The sequence below is a fragment of the Bubalus bubalis genome, chromosome 15, assembly GCF_019923935.1.
Source record: "Bubalus bubalis isolate 160015118507 breed Murrah chromosome 15, NDDB_SH_1, whole genome shotgun sequence".
Lineage (NCBI taxonomy): Eukaryota > Metazoa > Chordata > Mammalia > Artiodactyla > Bovidae > Bubalus > Bubalus bubalis.
Genome location: NC_059171.1, coordinates 77,579,658 through 77,595,492, shown reverse-complemented (window position 1 = coordinate 77,595,492; position 15,835 = coordinate 77,579,658). Strand labels below are relative to the sequence as shown.

Here is a 15,835-nt window from a genome sequence, read left to right as displayed (position 1 = left end):
AGCTTCCTCTTCTCTTTTATCATCAGCAAATGGCTGTTTTCTTCCTTTAGCTGCCAAGAAGTTATGGTTAACATAGAGTTCATCACACAGGGTCTGTGCTCACTTAGACGCTTCCTACATTTTTCTCCAGTAATGGTGGCAGCCACAAGGAGAGCAGGAATAATGATGATGATCATACAAGTCAATTCAAGAGAGATCTATTGACTGCCTATAAGAGGCCACCCAAGTTTCCTCGGACATGAAATCAAGGCATGAGTAAGGCACAGTCCAGACCTTGTGTTGCTCATAGACGATAATACAGACAGATAGAAAATGAATTACAGTGCAGTGAAGAGAGTGCAAACACAGAAGGTCCAGATGGTACCAGGTTAATTAACTCTGCCTGAGGAAGTCTTCCCTGACCTCCAAGACTGGCCCTGATGCTCCCTGTTTTAAAGCTCTGTGCATTGTTCATTCATAGCACTTACGACAGCTGGAAATTGTATTTGAGAGCAATGCACATGAGTCCTGCTTCAACAATGTAAGTACTGGAAGGACAGGACATTTTACTCACTTAGTAGCTGGGCTGGTGACATCTATGCAGTAGGCACTCAGGGACAGTTTGTTGAATGGAATAAGGGAATACGAGATTAGGAAAGACTTCTGAGAGAATGAGATGTTTAAATTAGGTTTTGAAGGATGAATAGAAGTCTGCATCTGTACTAGGGACAAAAGTAAATATAAAAATATTGACAATTTAAGAGGAAGGTATAACCTCTTTGAAAGTGAAAGTGTGAAAGTGTTAGTCACTTAGTTGTGTCCAACTCTTTGCAACCTCATGGACTGTAGCCCACCAGGCTCCTCAATCCATGGGATTCTCCAGACAAGAATACGGTTGTGGGTTGCCACACCCTTCTTCAGGGCATCTTCCTGACCCAGGGATTGAACTCAGGTCTCCAGCATTGCAGGCAGATTCTTTACTGTTTCAGCCACAAGGGAAGCCATGACCTCATTAGCTATTTGTTATTGAATCCCCAGTTGGACCATAAAGAAGACTGAGTGCCAAAGAATTGATGCTTTGGCATTGTGGTGCTGGAGAAAACTCTTGAAAGTCCCTTGGATTGTAAGGAGATCAAGCCAGTTAATCCTAAAGGAAATCAATCCTGAATATTCATTGGAAGGACTGATGCTGAAGCTGAAGGTCCAATACTTTGGCCATCTGATGCAAAGAGCTGACTCACTGGAAAAGACCATGATGTGGGAAAGATTGAAGGCAAAAGGAGAAGGGGATGACAGAGGATGAGATGGTTAGATAGCATCACTAACTCAATGGACATGAATGTGTGTTTTTTTTTCAGGATAAAACATGAGCCTTTTGGAAAAATAAAGTTAAAAGGCATATTGCCATATATTAATATTGTGGAAGAAAATGTAAAAATAATGATTGAAATAATGCATATTTGTATAATCTCAATGCATTTTCCAAAACTCAGAAATTCAGTTTAACCAGCATCTATATCAAACAAACAGGCATCATATACACTCTGCCTGATTCCCTTTGGGTACTGAAAACCACTGCTAAGAACATACTGTCCTGAATTCTGACACCATAGGTTATTAGTTTTGACTATTTTGAACTTTATAGAAATAGGATCATACAGTATGCATTCTTTTTAATTTGGCTTCTCTTTTGTTCAAACATGACTATGTAATCCATCCATATTCCTGCTTATAGTAGTATTTTACCATTTAGTGTCTAAAGTATAAATATACCCCATTTAATTTACTCATTCTACTAAGATTTGTATAATTTCCAGTATTGAAGTATTATAGGTATGATAGTATTCATATCCATGCCTTTTAATGTATATGTGTATGTATTTCTGTTGGATATATTGCTAAGATTAGCATAGCTATATTATAGGGTATGTTATATAGGGTATGTATATATAGGGTATATTATAGGCACATTTAGTTTTTGTAGATACTGCTACATAGTTTTTCAAAGTGGTCATATCAATTTACACTAACCCCATCTGTACAAAGAAATTTCATTTATTTCACATCCTCTTACACTTGGCATCATCTGCCTTTTTCATTTTGGCCATCTGGTCAGTGTGAACTAATATCATATTACAATTTTTAATTTGTGTTTGTAAGATTGTAAATGAAGTTAAGCATTTGGGCTTTCCTGGTGGCTCAGATGATAAAGAGTCTGTCTGCAATACAGGAGACCCAGGTTGGATCCTTGGGTCAGGAAGATCCCCCAGAGAAGGGAATGGCAACCCATTCCAGTATTCTTGACTGGGAAATTCCATGGACAGAGGAGCCTGGTGGGCTGCAGTCCATGGGGTCACAAAGAGTCAGACATGACTGAGTGACTGACACTTTCACATCCTTTTACACTTGGCTTCATCTGCCATTTTCATTTGGCCATCTGGTCAGTGTGAACTAATATCATATTACAATTTTTAATTCGTGTTTGTAAGATTGTAAGTGAAGTTAAGCACCTTTACATTTGATTGATAGTCATTTGGTGTAGTGTATTGATGTGTAGTTCGAGGCATAAGTTCCTTTTGTGCTGTGCTTACCAAACTGTACTAAAATTCTCCAGTTCCTGTAAACTCTTGGATGCCATGAACTAAGCCTCCTTTGTGTGGCTTCAGCACCAAGGACAGTGCCTACCAGACCGGTTGTTCACCAAAGCTCATGTGAAAGCTTAGGGTTCAAATAAGGTTCTTATTCAAAGAGGTGAAACCAGGATGGAAAGAAAGCCAAGCCTGGAGGATGCTAATCGTATGCTCTAAAGAGAATGCATTAAGAAGGCTTAGCTGCCCCTTTCGTCTCCATTGCACTAGAGCCATTCCAAATGGAATGCTCAATGAAGCCAATGAGTGGAGTCCTTCTGAACAATGGACATTCTAATATGGCCACTGTCAGGAGAACACCTGCCTTCCCTATCAACAGTTTTATGGATATAGGAGTGGGCTCTGTCTCATCTCCCTCCACAGCCACATCTCATTTACAAGGAGCCTATTCAGAGTGATCCTTGATCTCCCAGTTACACCCAATGTTTCCAAGTAAGTGCTTATGGCTGAAATACAGTGCCTAAAATATGTGATTTGGGATCCAGTTCCATTTTTTATTTACTCCATTTGAGCTTTGGTCAAGTGACTTGCCCTCTCTGAGTCTTTTCCAGCTTAACATTAGGTTAATCTCCCCCACCTCCAAGGTCATTGTAAGGGTCAAATAGTCCATGAATATGAAATATTTGGGAGAACTCCTGGCAAAGACTGATCACTCACTTAGTGACAGGTCTTGTTATTAATGGTGATACTTAAGAGTGTGTAATTTTGAGATTTAGTAAAAGATACTGATGACCACGTGTTTGACTCTGTATAGCTTTGGGGATGCATTTGTGATGGGCTTGTTGTAAAGTAAGAGGCAAATCAGCGGAGTAAACAAACTACGGCTAACTGAGCCTCATGAAGTGAAGTCACTCAGTCGTGTCCGATTCTTTGTGACCCCATGGGCTGTAGCCTACCAGGCTCCTCTGTCCATGGGATTTTCCAGGCAAGAATACTGGAGTGGGGTGCCATTTCCTTCTCCAGGGGATCTTCCCAACCCAGGGATGGAACCCGGGTCTCCTGCATTGCAGGCCAACACTTTACTATCTGAGCCACCAAGGTTACACAATACCTGTGCATAAGGACACTTTGAATAACTACCTAAGAAATAATATTTGTAAAATGCAATGTGTTGTATGGCTCAGGAAATGTCAAAGGGTTGAAGAGGAGGTTGCCTGGAAGGCTAGGGTGAGAAATGAAGCTAAGAAAGTACCTTCAAGCCAGATCAAGGACGGCCTTGTGTGCTATGCCAAAGGGATGGACTTTAGTCTCCAGACATTGGGAAGCCAGTGGAGATGTTTGACAGAGGAAGTAGATAAAACTATTTTTCAGGGGATGGGCCTAAGGGGAGCTGAGGGATTATTAGAGTAAGTTACTATATCACTGCCTTTCATTCTTAGACTCCAGAGAGTAAAGGATTCCCCTTGAGACAATGTCCTCTTAATTGGCTCTTTATATTAATTAACTGCCTCTTGACCTTCTATCTTCAGCCACTTAAATCACTGATGATCTCCTGCAAAGGCCTATTCAGCTTTGCTCTTTGGGAAGCTTCATGGAAAGTGGAAGGGACCCTGTTATGAATCAGAGACCTGTCCCAACCCGATTTCTGCTGCTCCTTTGCTATGTCCTGGGGTGTCTCTTAACCTGCCATGGTTTCAGTGCCAAATTCTATATTGAGGGAGGCAGTCCAGCAATTTCCCCACCAGGCAAAAATTCTATGATTAAATCCTTTGTCCCTGTCACCACAGACAGCTAAACTGTAGAGCTTTGCAGGAAGGTCAGGGTCAGTTCAACATCCCAGGGAGGAAACTGCTACTTAGTTTACAGCTGCTCCAGATCAGACACCGTACCAGGCCCTTAGCTCGTGGTGACATTGCTCACCAATCAGACACCGTACGAGGCCTTTAACTCAGGTGACATTGCTCACCAATCAAACACCATGTGAGGCCTTTAACTCAGGTGACATAGCTCACCAATTAAACACCATGCGAGGCCCTTAGCTCAGGTGACATAGCTCCCCAATCAGACACCGTATGAGGCCCTTAGCTCAGGTGACATAGCTCACCAACCCAGGTTTACAAGGGATTGTAGCTCTTTTTCTGACACTGAACTTCATTTCTATTCTAATCTCCAGGTTATAAATAGCAGCCATAGAGTCCAGAATCTCTCTTTACTCTCCTGTGAGGTTGAAGCCAAGTTCTTGGGCTTGCAGAAAGTCACAGTATCGGAGGTGAGAGTGGAGGTGTGGGAGATGGAATTGTTTAATCCTTTTTTATTATCTGCCCTCATCAACATCATTTGAATTTTATATCTTCTTACAGGAGCCTTAGTCTTAACATCTCAGCTCTTGGCCCAGGGCCTCCTTCCATGTCTGGCTCCATGAACACTTTAAGGTCCTTTTTCTAGGACACCAGTCAGTGCCTGGAAAACACTGAGGACTTGCTGTGTCCCCCAGCCTGACCCAGGATGAGCAGGCACAGGGGCAGTCTGCACAGAGGTCGTCAGGAGAGACTCATTGTCTCTGTAAGTAGGGATACCTGGCCAAGTTTGCAGGTGGGGAAGAGCATTGAGCCTCTTACAGGGAATGTGGCATCTTTCCTCCTTTCAAGTATCTCTCAAATTGCCCTGTTCCAGTCAAACGCTGGCAATTTCTAGTTTGAAGAGGGGGAAAAATAGATTACACTGTAATGTTCTAAAGCTACCATTCAGGCTGGAATTCCTAGACTTTTGAAATTCCAAAATGTTTGCTGTCAAATTTTGGTCTTTCTCATTACATTCAAAAGTCTGTTTTTAAACTTAAAATCAGGGACCCAAGTTTCTCTTTCTGTGTCTTCAATTTGAATGCACTGTTTCTCTTCTGGGACTGGGGAAGGCTGGATGCCCAGTGGCCCCAGATGAAAGACAGTGCTGGGACAGTCGTCTGCATGGAAGAGGGAAGCTCCTAATATTTCAGAGTTTTACTCCATTCGTATTATTTCCTGCAATCATCACTTCCACCCCTTGTGGGGGAGCCATGCTGGCCCATTATGGTTTTGATTATAGATGAAGAAGCTGAGGGTTAGTGGGTAGGTGACTTGTCACAGGTCACATCCTTACAAAGACAAATCGAAAATCCTGTGTGTTCATTATTTAGGTGGAAACTGAATGAGCTGCCCCAGGTGTTAATGAGCTTCCCATTTTGTTGTGTGTGTGTGTGTGTGTGTGTGTGTGTGCATGTGTGTGCATGTGTGTTTGACCCAAGGGACTTAAAAAAAAAATTGGCTGCTTCAGGGCTTAGTTGCAGCTCACAGGATCTGTGTTGCCACATGTGGGATCTCAGTTGCAGCAGGTGGGATCTGGTTCCCCAACCATGGATTGAACCCGGGCTCCCCTTGCATTGCTAGGGTACAGTCTTAACCACTGGACACCAGGGAAGTGCCCCCCGCACCCCGCCACCAAGGAATTTTAAGAGGCTTGAATTATTAAGTTATCCCAGAAGGTCCTCAGGATCTTGATTTAAATTCACTGATCTATAGACACATTTCTCAGGCTGTAGAAGTTTGGATTCTTCATGTTCTCGCTTTTGGAAATACAGTAAGCATGAGAGGTGAGGTGTTGAGAGGTAAGGGTTGTTGGCTTAGCCAAGGTAAACAGGGAGGTGAAAAGCACTCGTTATCTTCTCCCCTGAATTGCTGTGTATTTTATTGTGTCATTTCACAAGGTCTCAAATGCATGAGGAGGGCCACGTTGTTGGCCTTGCTGGAAAGTGGCAATGGGGCCTGTCAAACTGTGGGCTCAAAGCAGAGAATTGCTTGAAAAAATATGTGCTTTTATTCCAACCCTTCTCTTTGAACACAGAAATGAGCAGCTTGCAGATTTACATTGAAATTGTCAGCAGTATTCAAGAGAAATATGTCTTTTGCCATTCTTTCTTTATCCTAATTATCATTTATTTAATAAAGAGTAGTGACATAGTCCTAGTTGAGCTATTTCAAATCCTGAAAGATGATGCTGTGAAAGTGTTGCACTCAATATGCCAGCAAATTTGGAAAACTCAGCAGTGGCCACAGGACTGGAAAACGTCAGTTTTCATTCCAATCCCAAAGAAAGGCAATGCCAAAGAATGCTCAAAGTACTGCACAATTGCACTCATCTCACACGCTAGTAAAGTAATGCCCAAAATTCTTCAAGCCAGGCTTCAGTAATATGTGAACCGTGAACTTCCTGATGTTCAAGCTGGTTTTAGAAAAGGCAGAGGAACCAGAGATCAAATTGCCAACATCTGCTGGATCATGGAAAAAGCAAGAGAGTTCCAGAAAAACATCTATTCCTGCTTTATTGACTATGCCAAAGCCTTTGATTGTGTGGATCACAATAAACTGTGGAAAATTCTGAAAGAGATGGGAATTCCAGACCACCTGACCTGTCTCTTGAGAAACCTATATGCAGGTCAGGAAGCAACAACTGGACATGAAGAACAAACTGGTTCCAAATAGGAAAAGGAGTACATCACGGCTGTATATTGTCACCCTGCTTATTTAACTTATATGCAGAGTACATCATGAGAAACGCTGGACTGGAAGAAGCACAAGCTGGAATCAAGATTGCCAGGAGAACTATCAATAACCTCAGATATGCAGATGACACCACCCTTATGGCAGAAAGTGAAGAGGAACTAAAAAGCCTCTTGATGAAAGTGAAAGAGGAGAGTGAAAAAGTTGGCTTAAAGCTCAACATTCATAAAACTAAGATCATGGCATCTGGTCCCATCACTTCATGGCAAATAGAAGGGGAAACAGTAGAAACAGTGTGAGACTTTATTTTTTGGGGCTTCAAAATCACTTCAGATGGTGATTGCAGCCATGAAATTAAAAGACGCTTACTCCTTGGAAGGAAAGTTATGACCAACCTAGATAGCATATTCAAAAGCAGAGACATTACTTTGCCAACAAAGGTCTGTCTAGTCAAAGCTATGGTTTTTCCAGTGGTCATGTATGGATGTGAGAGTTGGACTGTGAAGAAAGCTGAGCACCAAAGAATTGATGTTTTTGAACTGTGGTGTTGGAATAGACTCTTGAGAGTCCCTTGGACTGCAAGGAGATCCAACCAGTCCATTCTAAAGGAAATCAGTCCTGGGTGTTCTTTGGAAGTAATGATGCTAAAGCTGAAACTCCAGTACTTTGGCCACCTCATGTGAAGAGTTGACTCATTGGAAAAGACTCTGATGCTGGGAGGGATTGGGGGCAGGAGGAGAAGGGGACGACAGAGGATGAGATGGCTGGATGGCATCACTGACTCGATGGACATGAGTTTGGGTGAACTCCGGGAGTTGGTGATGGACAGGGAGGCCTGGTGTGCTGGGATTCATGGGGTCGCCAAGAGTTGGACATGACTGAGCAACTGAACTGAACTGAACTGAACTGAGTGACATAGTCGAGGGCTCTCCAGGTGGTGCTAGTGGTAAAGAACCCTCCTGCCAATGCAAGAGACATAAGAGGCACAGGTTTAATCCCTGCGTTGGGAATATCCCCTGGAGGAGGGCATGGAAACCCACTCCAGTATTCTTGCTTGGATAATGCCCGTGGACAGAGGAGCCTGGGGGGCTATAATCCATAGGGTCGCACAGAGTAGGACACAACTGAAGTGGCTTAGCATGCATGCACAACATACTCAAAAGCTAGATGAGAGAAGATTTCATCCTTCTCCCAGTTGAGTTTGTGGCATTTTTGGAGAAAAATGAATAATTTAAGGCAGACAAATGCTTGAGGTTCTTCCAAGGTCTAGAAGAAGGGATGTTTAGACTGAACAGGGGTCTTTGGGGCAGATGTTCTAGATTACAGGATAGGATGCCCTTTCACATGAGTTGTTAAAAATAAGGAGCAAGTGTATGGCACAGGGAACTCTGCTCAACATTCTGTAACAACTTAATTGGGGAAAGCACTTGAAAAAGAATAGATACATATATATGTATAACCTTTGTTGTTCACCTGAACACAACATTGTTAATCAATGGTTAGTTAGTTCAGTTCAGTCGCTCAGTCATGTCCGACTCTTTGCGACCCCATGAATCGCAGCATGCCAGGCCTCCCTGTCCATCACCAACTCCCAGAGTTCACTCAAACTCACGTCCATCGAGTCGGTGATGCCATTCAGCCATCTCATCCTCTGGCGTCCCCTTTTCCTCCTGCCCCCAGTCCCTCCCAGCATAATGGTACTCCAATATAAAACAAAAAATTTTTAAAAAAGAATGCTTAATTAGCTAGAGGAAACCATAAGCAAGGTGTCAAGACAACCCTCAGAATGAGAGGAAATAATAGCAAATGAGACACCCGTCAAAGGACTAATCTCCAAAATATATAAGCAGCTCATGAAGCTCAGTACTGGAAAAGCAAACAACCCAATCAAAAAGTGGGCAGAAGCCTTAAACAGATATTTCTCCAAAGAAGACATACAGATGGCTAATCAACACATGAAAAGATGCTCAGTGTCGCTCATTACTAGAGAAATGCAAATCAAAACTACGCTGAGGTATCATCTCACACTGATCAGCATGGACGTCATCAAAAGGTGTGCAAACAGTAAATACTGGAGAGGATGTGGAGAAAATGATACAGCCACTACGGAGAACAGTATGGAGATTCCTTTAAAAACTAGGAATATTTAAAAAATGAATGAAGAAAAAACTAGGAATAAAACTACGATATGACCCAGTGGTTCCACTACTGGGCATATACCCTGAGGAAGCCATAATTGAAAAAGACACATGTACCCCAGAGTTCATTGCAGCACTATTTACAGTAGCTAGGACTTGGAAGCACCCTAGATGTCCATCGACAGATGAATGCGTAAAGAAGCTGTCGTACATATACACGATGAAATATTACTCAGCTATAACAAAGAATGCCTTTGAGTTGGTTCTAATTAGATGAACGAACCTAGAGCCTATTATACAGAGTGAAGTAAGTTGGAAAGAGAAAGACAAATGTTATATATTAACACATACATATGGAATCTAGAAAGATAGTACTGAGGAATCTACCCAAGGGCAGCAACGGAAACAGATCAGACTTTTGGATACAGTGGGGGAGGGAGAAGGTGTGATGGTTTGAGAAAGTAGCATTGAAACATATCCATTACCATATATAAAACAGATAGCCAGTGGGAATTTGCTGCATGATGCAGGAAACCCAAGGCTGGTTCTCTGTGACAACCTGGAAAGGTGGGATGGGGAGGGAGATGCGAGGGAAGCTTACGAGGGAGGGAACATATGTATACTATGGCTGATTCATGTTGAGGTATGGCAGAAACCATCACAATATCGTAAACTACCTGTCCTGAAGTTAAAAATTAAATTTAAGAAAAGAATTTACTAGGAACTTCCCTGGAGTTCCAGTGGTTAAGAATCCACTTTCCAGTGCAGGGGGTGCCAATGTGATCCCTGGTCAGAGAGCTAAAATCCCACATGCCTTGAACCAAAATAGACCAAAACACAAAACAGAAGCAATGTTGTAACAAATTCAGTAGCGGCTTTAAAAATGGCCCATGAAAAAAAAAATCTTAAAAGAATTAAGCATAAGGTGGGAGGGAAGCAGAGGGAAAAGATGAGCAAAGACTTGGAAGTATGAACAGATGGCGAAATGGAGGAAACCTAAGCTGGGAAGTATCAACAAGGCAGGAAGGACAGGGTGGTGGTGGTGCGGAAAGAAGGCGGGGATGCAGGAAGGAGACAGTTAAGAAGAAAGCTCTTCATTAATGTGATTCCAAAACCTGTTCATTGCCCAAGAGCTTTGTGCCCCAGGAAGGCGAGAGGCCGTGAGAACGAAGTAAAAAGCTATGGACTTGTAAAACTTTCAAAGTCAAAGGGGCACAGTTGGGGTCACCCAGCCATAGAGAGAGAAGGCTCAATAGTTCCCATTGACTGCACCTCCCTCTGTGCTACATATTGTCTATCTCAGCCCAGCTGGTCCAGAAAGCAGAACTAGAGACAAAGGCCTGTGTGCCCATAGTTCTGGGGAGAGTGATTCCAAGGAAGGAGGGCCAGCCCGTGCAGGGGGTACCTGGAGCCAGCTCTACCCCAAGTGGTTCCACACTCCAACGGGCAGCATAGAGCTTCACCTGGGAGCCAGCTTACATTGCATCTCTGATGCCCATCCTGGGTGGCAGGAGAGAGGAGACTGTTTATCCATTGTTCCTTCCTGCCTGTGGTCAAGGTTTGTTCCCCAGCAAAGTAACTCCCCTGCGCTTCCAGACTGGACATGCAGAGGTCAAGCAGGTGGGAGGAGGGAGGGGTGTGGTAAGCATCAGGCAAGGTGAACGAAGATCTATCTCATCATGCATGTATACATGTATGTGTCCATGTGTGCATATGTATAAATGTATCTTTATTTGTATGTGTGTATATATGTGTATGTGCATATATGTGTATATGTGTGTATATATGTGTATGTGTGTATATATGTGTATGTGTGTATGTGTATATATGTATCTTTATATGTATGTGTATATGTGTGTGTATATATGTTTATGTATATGTGTATGTGTGTATATGTATCTTTATATGTATGTGTATATGTGTATGTGCATATATATGTGTATGTGCGTATATGTGTGTATGTGTATATGTGTGTATATATGTGTATGCGTGTATATATATGTATGTGTGTATATGTGTGTATGCGTGTATATATGTGTATGTGTATATGTGTGTATGTGTGTATATATGTGTATGTGTATATGTGTGTATATATGTGTTGTGTGTATATGTGTGTATATGTGTGTCTGTGTGTATATATGTGTATGTGTATATGTGTGTATATATGTGTTGTGTGTATATGTGTGTGTGTGTATATGTGTATGTGTGTATATATGTGTATGTGTATATGTGTGTATATGTGTGTATGTGTGTATATGTGTATGTGTGTATATATGTGTATGTGTGTATATATGTGTATGTGTGTATATATGTGTATATGTGTGTATATGTATCTTTATATGTATGTGTATATATATGTATGTGTATATACAGGTGTTTTGCCTCATTGGTTCTGTTTACTCCTATGAATTTTATTCCTTTTTGCATTGTTCATTGTTAGTGTATAAAAACAGAAATGATTTTGCATGTTGATTTGTATCTGCAACCTTGCTAGATTCATTTAATTGCTCTGAAAATGTGTGTGTATCCTGCTGTTTGCATATGTGTGTGTGTTTATATGTGTGATGGCTGTAATGGTTTCTACATACAAGGTAATGACATCTGCAAACAGAGAAAACATTGCTCTGTCCTTCCATATGTGGATGCCTTCATATCTCTTTTTCTTGGCCACTGGCTCTGGCTAGGAATTGCTGTACTATGTTGAATAGAAGTGGCAAAAGCAGGCATCCTTCTTTGTTCATGTCTGTGTAGAGAAGGTTTTCAGGGTTTACTTACTGAGTTTGATTACAGCTATGGGTTTCCATGTCCTTTATTAAATTAAAGTGTTTTTTTTTTTTTTTTTTTTTTTTTTAAGAATCAGGCAAGGTAAGATCAGATTCCACCTATATGCATGAAGGTGATTGGAGCCCAAACAGTTCAGTCCGCCCTGAGATGGTTGGAATCAGAGCCGGGTGAGGCCAAGAGGGTCTGAAACAGCCCACAGAAAGCATCTGATAGGCACGCTGAATTAGTTTTCTGTGCTGTAAAATAAATTAGCACAAAGGTTATCAGCTTGAAAGAGCAAACGTGTATTATCTCACAGTGCCCGTGGGTCAGGCGGGTGGTTGTGGCTTAGCCGGGTAGTCTAGCGCAGGTCTCTCACCCGGGTGTCACTAAGGTGCTGTCAGGGGCTGCGGTCCTTTTAAGGATGGTCCCCTGCCTGGTTCACTCATAGGGTCATTATCAGGACTTGGGTCCCACAGACTGTTGGCTGGGGATGTCCCTCAGTCGCTTTATGGCTGGCCCTTGCCGTGGGGCAGCTTAAGACCCTGCGGCGGGTTTATCTGATAGAACAAGCAGAGTGGAACCAGGATGTCTGTGGTCTTTGAAGAGGGTCCACAAGGGCATGCATCCCGGGAGATGGAGTTCCTGGGGCCATCTTAGAGGCTGCCTGCCACACAGACTCTTGCGTTCAATATTTACTGTCATCCCGGGGACACGATCCTCTTATGCCACTGAGGACATCAGCCCAGAGGCCTTTCAACCCTTCCTGGGCCCGGAGCCCATCCTGATAACTTCAGCCCCGTCACTCTCTGCTTTCTCCAGCTATGCTGTGGGCACTGTGGCTATACCAGGTGACACCCCAGTCATCGTGGCCTTGGTTCTACTGTGTCTGCTGTGGAACCTCCCACTTCGACCACCAGAGTAAAATACAGGCAGTTCTTCTTCTACCACGAAGGGCAGTTTAGAGTGTGTGCACCTCTGAGGCTAGACTTTAGGGTGTAAATATCCATTCTATGATGCAGAGCAACTGCAGCCAACTCTCAGCTTTCCACTTCCTCCACTTAAACAGAAGAGTATTTTTACTCATCTCATAATGCCATTTCGAAGATTGGTTAGTTTAATAGATAAAAACATGAAACAATGCAGAATTTTCTTGGCATATGATTTTCTTTTTTTTTAAATTTTATTTTATTTTTAAACTTTACATAATTGTATTAGTTTTGCCAAATATCAAAATGAATCTGCCACAGGTATACATGTGTTCCCCATCCTGAACCCTCCTCCCTCCTCCCTCCCCATACCATCCCTCTGGGTCATCCCAGTGCACCAGCCCCAAGCATCCAGTATTGTGCATCGAACCTGGACTGGCAACTCATTTCATACATGATATTTTACATGTTTCAATGCCATTCTCCCAAATCTTCCCACCCTCTCCCTCTCCCACAGAGTCCATAAGACTGTTCTGTACATCAGTGTCTCTTTTGCTGTCTTGTACACAGGGTTATTGTTACCATCTTTCTAAATTCCATATATATGCATTAGTATACTGTATTGGTGTTTTTCTTTCTGGCTTACTTCACTCTGTATAATAGGCTCCAGTTTCATCCACCTCATTAGAACTGATTCAAATGTATTCTTTTTAATGGCTGAGTAATACTCCATTGTGTATATGTACCACAGCTTTCTTATCCATTCATCTGCTGATGGACATCTAGGTTGCTTCCATGTCCTGGCTATTGTAAACAGTGCTGCGATGAACATTGGGGTACACATGTCTCTTTCCCTTCTGGTTTCCTCAGTGTGTATGCCCAGCAGTGGGATTGCTGGATCATAAGGCAGTTCTATTTCCAGTTTTTTAAGGAATCTCCACACTGTTCTCCATAGAAATATGTATTGTTTTATTTGGCTTCTCTGTCTTAGTTGCGGCATATGGGATCTTTAGTTGCAGCGTCTGAACTTACTTGAGGCATCTGGGATCCAGTTCCCTGACCAGGGATCAAACCTGAGCCCCCTGCATTGGGAGCCTGGAGTCTTAGCCCCTGGACCAGCAGGGAACTCCCTATAATTTTCACTGTATACACTCTACCCAGAATTTCTCAACCTTGATACTACCCTATTGAAGTTAGCTGCATCTCAGGCCTCTACTCACCACATGCCAGTGACTCTCTCTGGTTGTAAGAGCCCAAAGTGCCTCCAGATATTGCCAGAAAAAATGGCCTTTCCCTCCAGTTGAGGACTTCTGCCCTGTGCTAATCAAAACTCAGGAATTTTTAAAAAATGACTGGCTGGCTGGATGTTGAGGGTTGTATGTCTTCCAGGAAAGGAATGGGTGGAGAGAGCCGCAGAAGAGTGTGTAGAATGTGCCGAAGTGGGACGTGTGTCAGGGTCGCTGTGTCCTGAGCATAGGGTCCAGCCTGGCTCCCACTGGCATTGGGAATCCTCTTCTGCTGTTTGGTATCCAGTTTTGTCACCTGTAGAACAGGGTAAAAAAACCCCATTCTTGTTTGGATTGTTATAAAAAGTCCTGTTCTTTTTTGAATGGTTGTAATGTTTAAATCAAATAATCTCTATGTAACAATGTGAAGAAAGCTTATTTTTCATAGCAGCAGAATCCTTTTCATAGGAATACTCCGAAGTGGGATTGCTAGATAATATATTAGCTCTGGATTTAATTTTCAAAGGACCTCCATACCGTTTTCCCTAATGGCTGCACCTATTTACATTCCCACCATGTTTGCTTCTTGAATGTGAATTCTGTTTCCAAATAAAATAATAGATCCGTGATCTGTAAGTGTCCAGGCTTTAGAGGACCTAGAACAATACCAGAAACATCCTGTGTGTGTCACACCCACGGGAAAGGTTGTTTGTGTCTGAAAGGAAATGTTCCAGGTAATTCTGAGTCTGCAGGCTCCTAAAAGCCCCACGAATTAGGAGTTTACCTTTGACTGTTCTTTCTTTTTCTCTGTGCACAAGAACCCTTTTGTTTGGAGAGCTTCTGCCAATTTTCCCTAACACACACACACACACACACACACACACACTCATACCAGGGACACACACATAGTAAGCACTCAATAACTGTTTATAAGCCTCTTGACTGGCCTGTGAACAATATAAATATCTGTGAAAGACAGAGCTCACCCAGGAAAACCAAGCCTAGCTTCCCAGAGCTCTACTTTCTGTGAAGATCCACCTAAGCCAGGCGGTGCTCAAAAGTGAGGAGGTGAGTTCACTTTCCCCTAAAACGTGTCACCCAGAGGTGATACTTCTTGTCCATCAGCCACATTCATCACCCAGCTCCTGAGAAAGGAAATGCAATTGGTCATGACCTCTGAAGGGAAAAAACACTGCGTTCACTAGAAAGACTGGCCTCCTTAGACTTTCCAGGTCCCAGCGCTGTGTCAGCTGGGTTAAAAGGCCATTTTTCTTTCTTTTTGCTGAAGGCTGGGAAAATAGATGTGAAGATGTCTCTGGGACCAACATTTGGCTCAGCGCCTGGGCTGGTAAACAGATGGGTCCCTTGCAAGTGTGTGGCTGTCACTCAGGGAAGAAGGGTGATGTGAGTGCCATAGGGCTCCTGTGTGCTTGCTCCTGATTTTATAGTTATTCCTCTTCTGTCTGGAGCTGGAGGTGGGAATTCAGAGGAAGCAGCCAAGGCTCTGAAAGTGTCCGTGATATGCTTGGGTTGCAGAGCTGGTAAATGAGAATTTCCTTATCTTTAATGGGAATTCGATCATATTATTTAATAGCTTTTCTCAAGAAGTGGACTGTAGTCTATTAGTCCAGGTGATAACCTACAAAATAGGATTATCACAATCAAGGAAGGTAGACAGAT

General features: G+C 42.7%; 1 protein-coding gene across 3 annotated transcripts in view; it reads left to right on the top strand.

Annotated features, from left to right (window-relative positions):
- Window positions 1–15,835, top strand: part of FAM135B (family with sequence similarity 135 member B) — a 256,633-nt gene that overhangs the window by 65,948 nt on the left and 174,850 nt on the right. Inside the window, exon 1 of one of the 3 annotated variants that reach the window (XM_044928867.2) lies at window positions 4,722–4,836. The exons of the other annotated variants lie outside the window; for them this stretch is intronic. The gene's annotated coding sequence lies outside the window, so the exon portion shown is untranslated. Of the gene's footprint in view, window positions 1–4,721; window positions 4,837–15,835 lie in introns of those variants that run through there. 3 annotated transcript variants of the gene reach the window in all.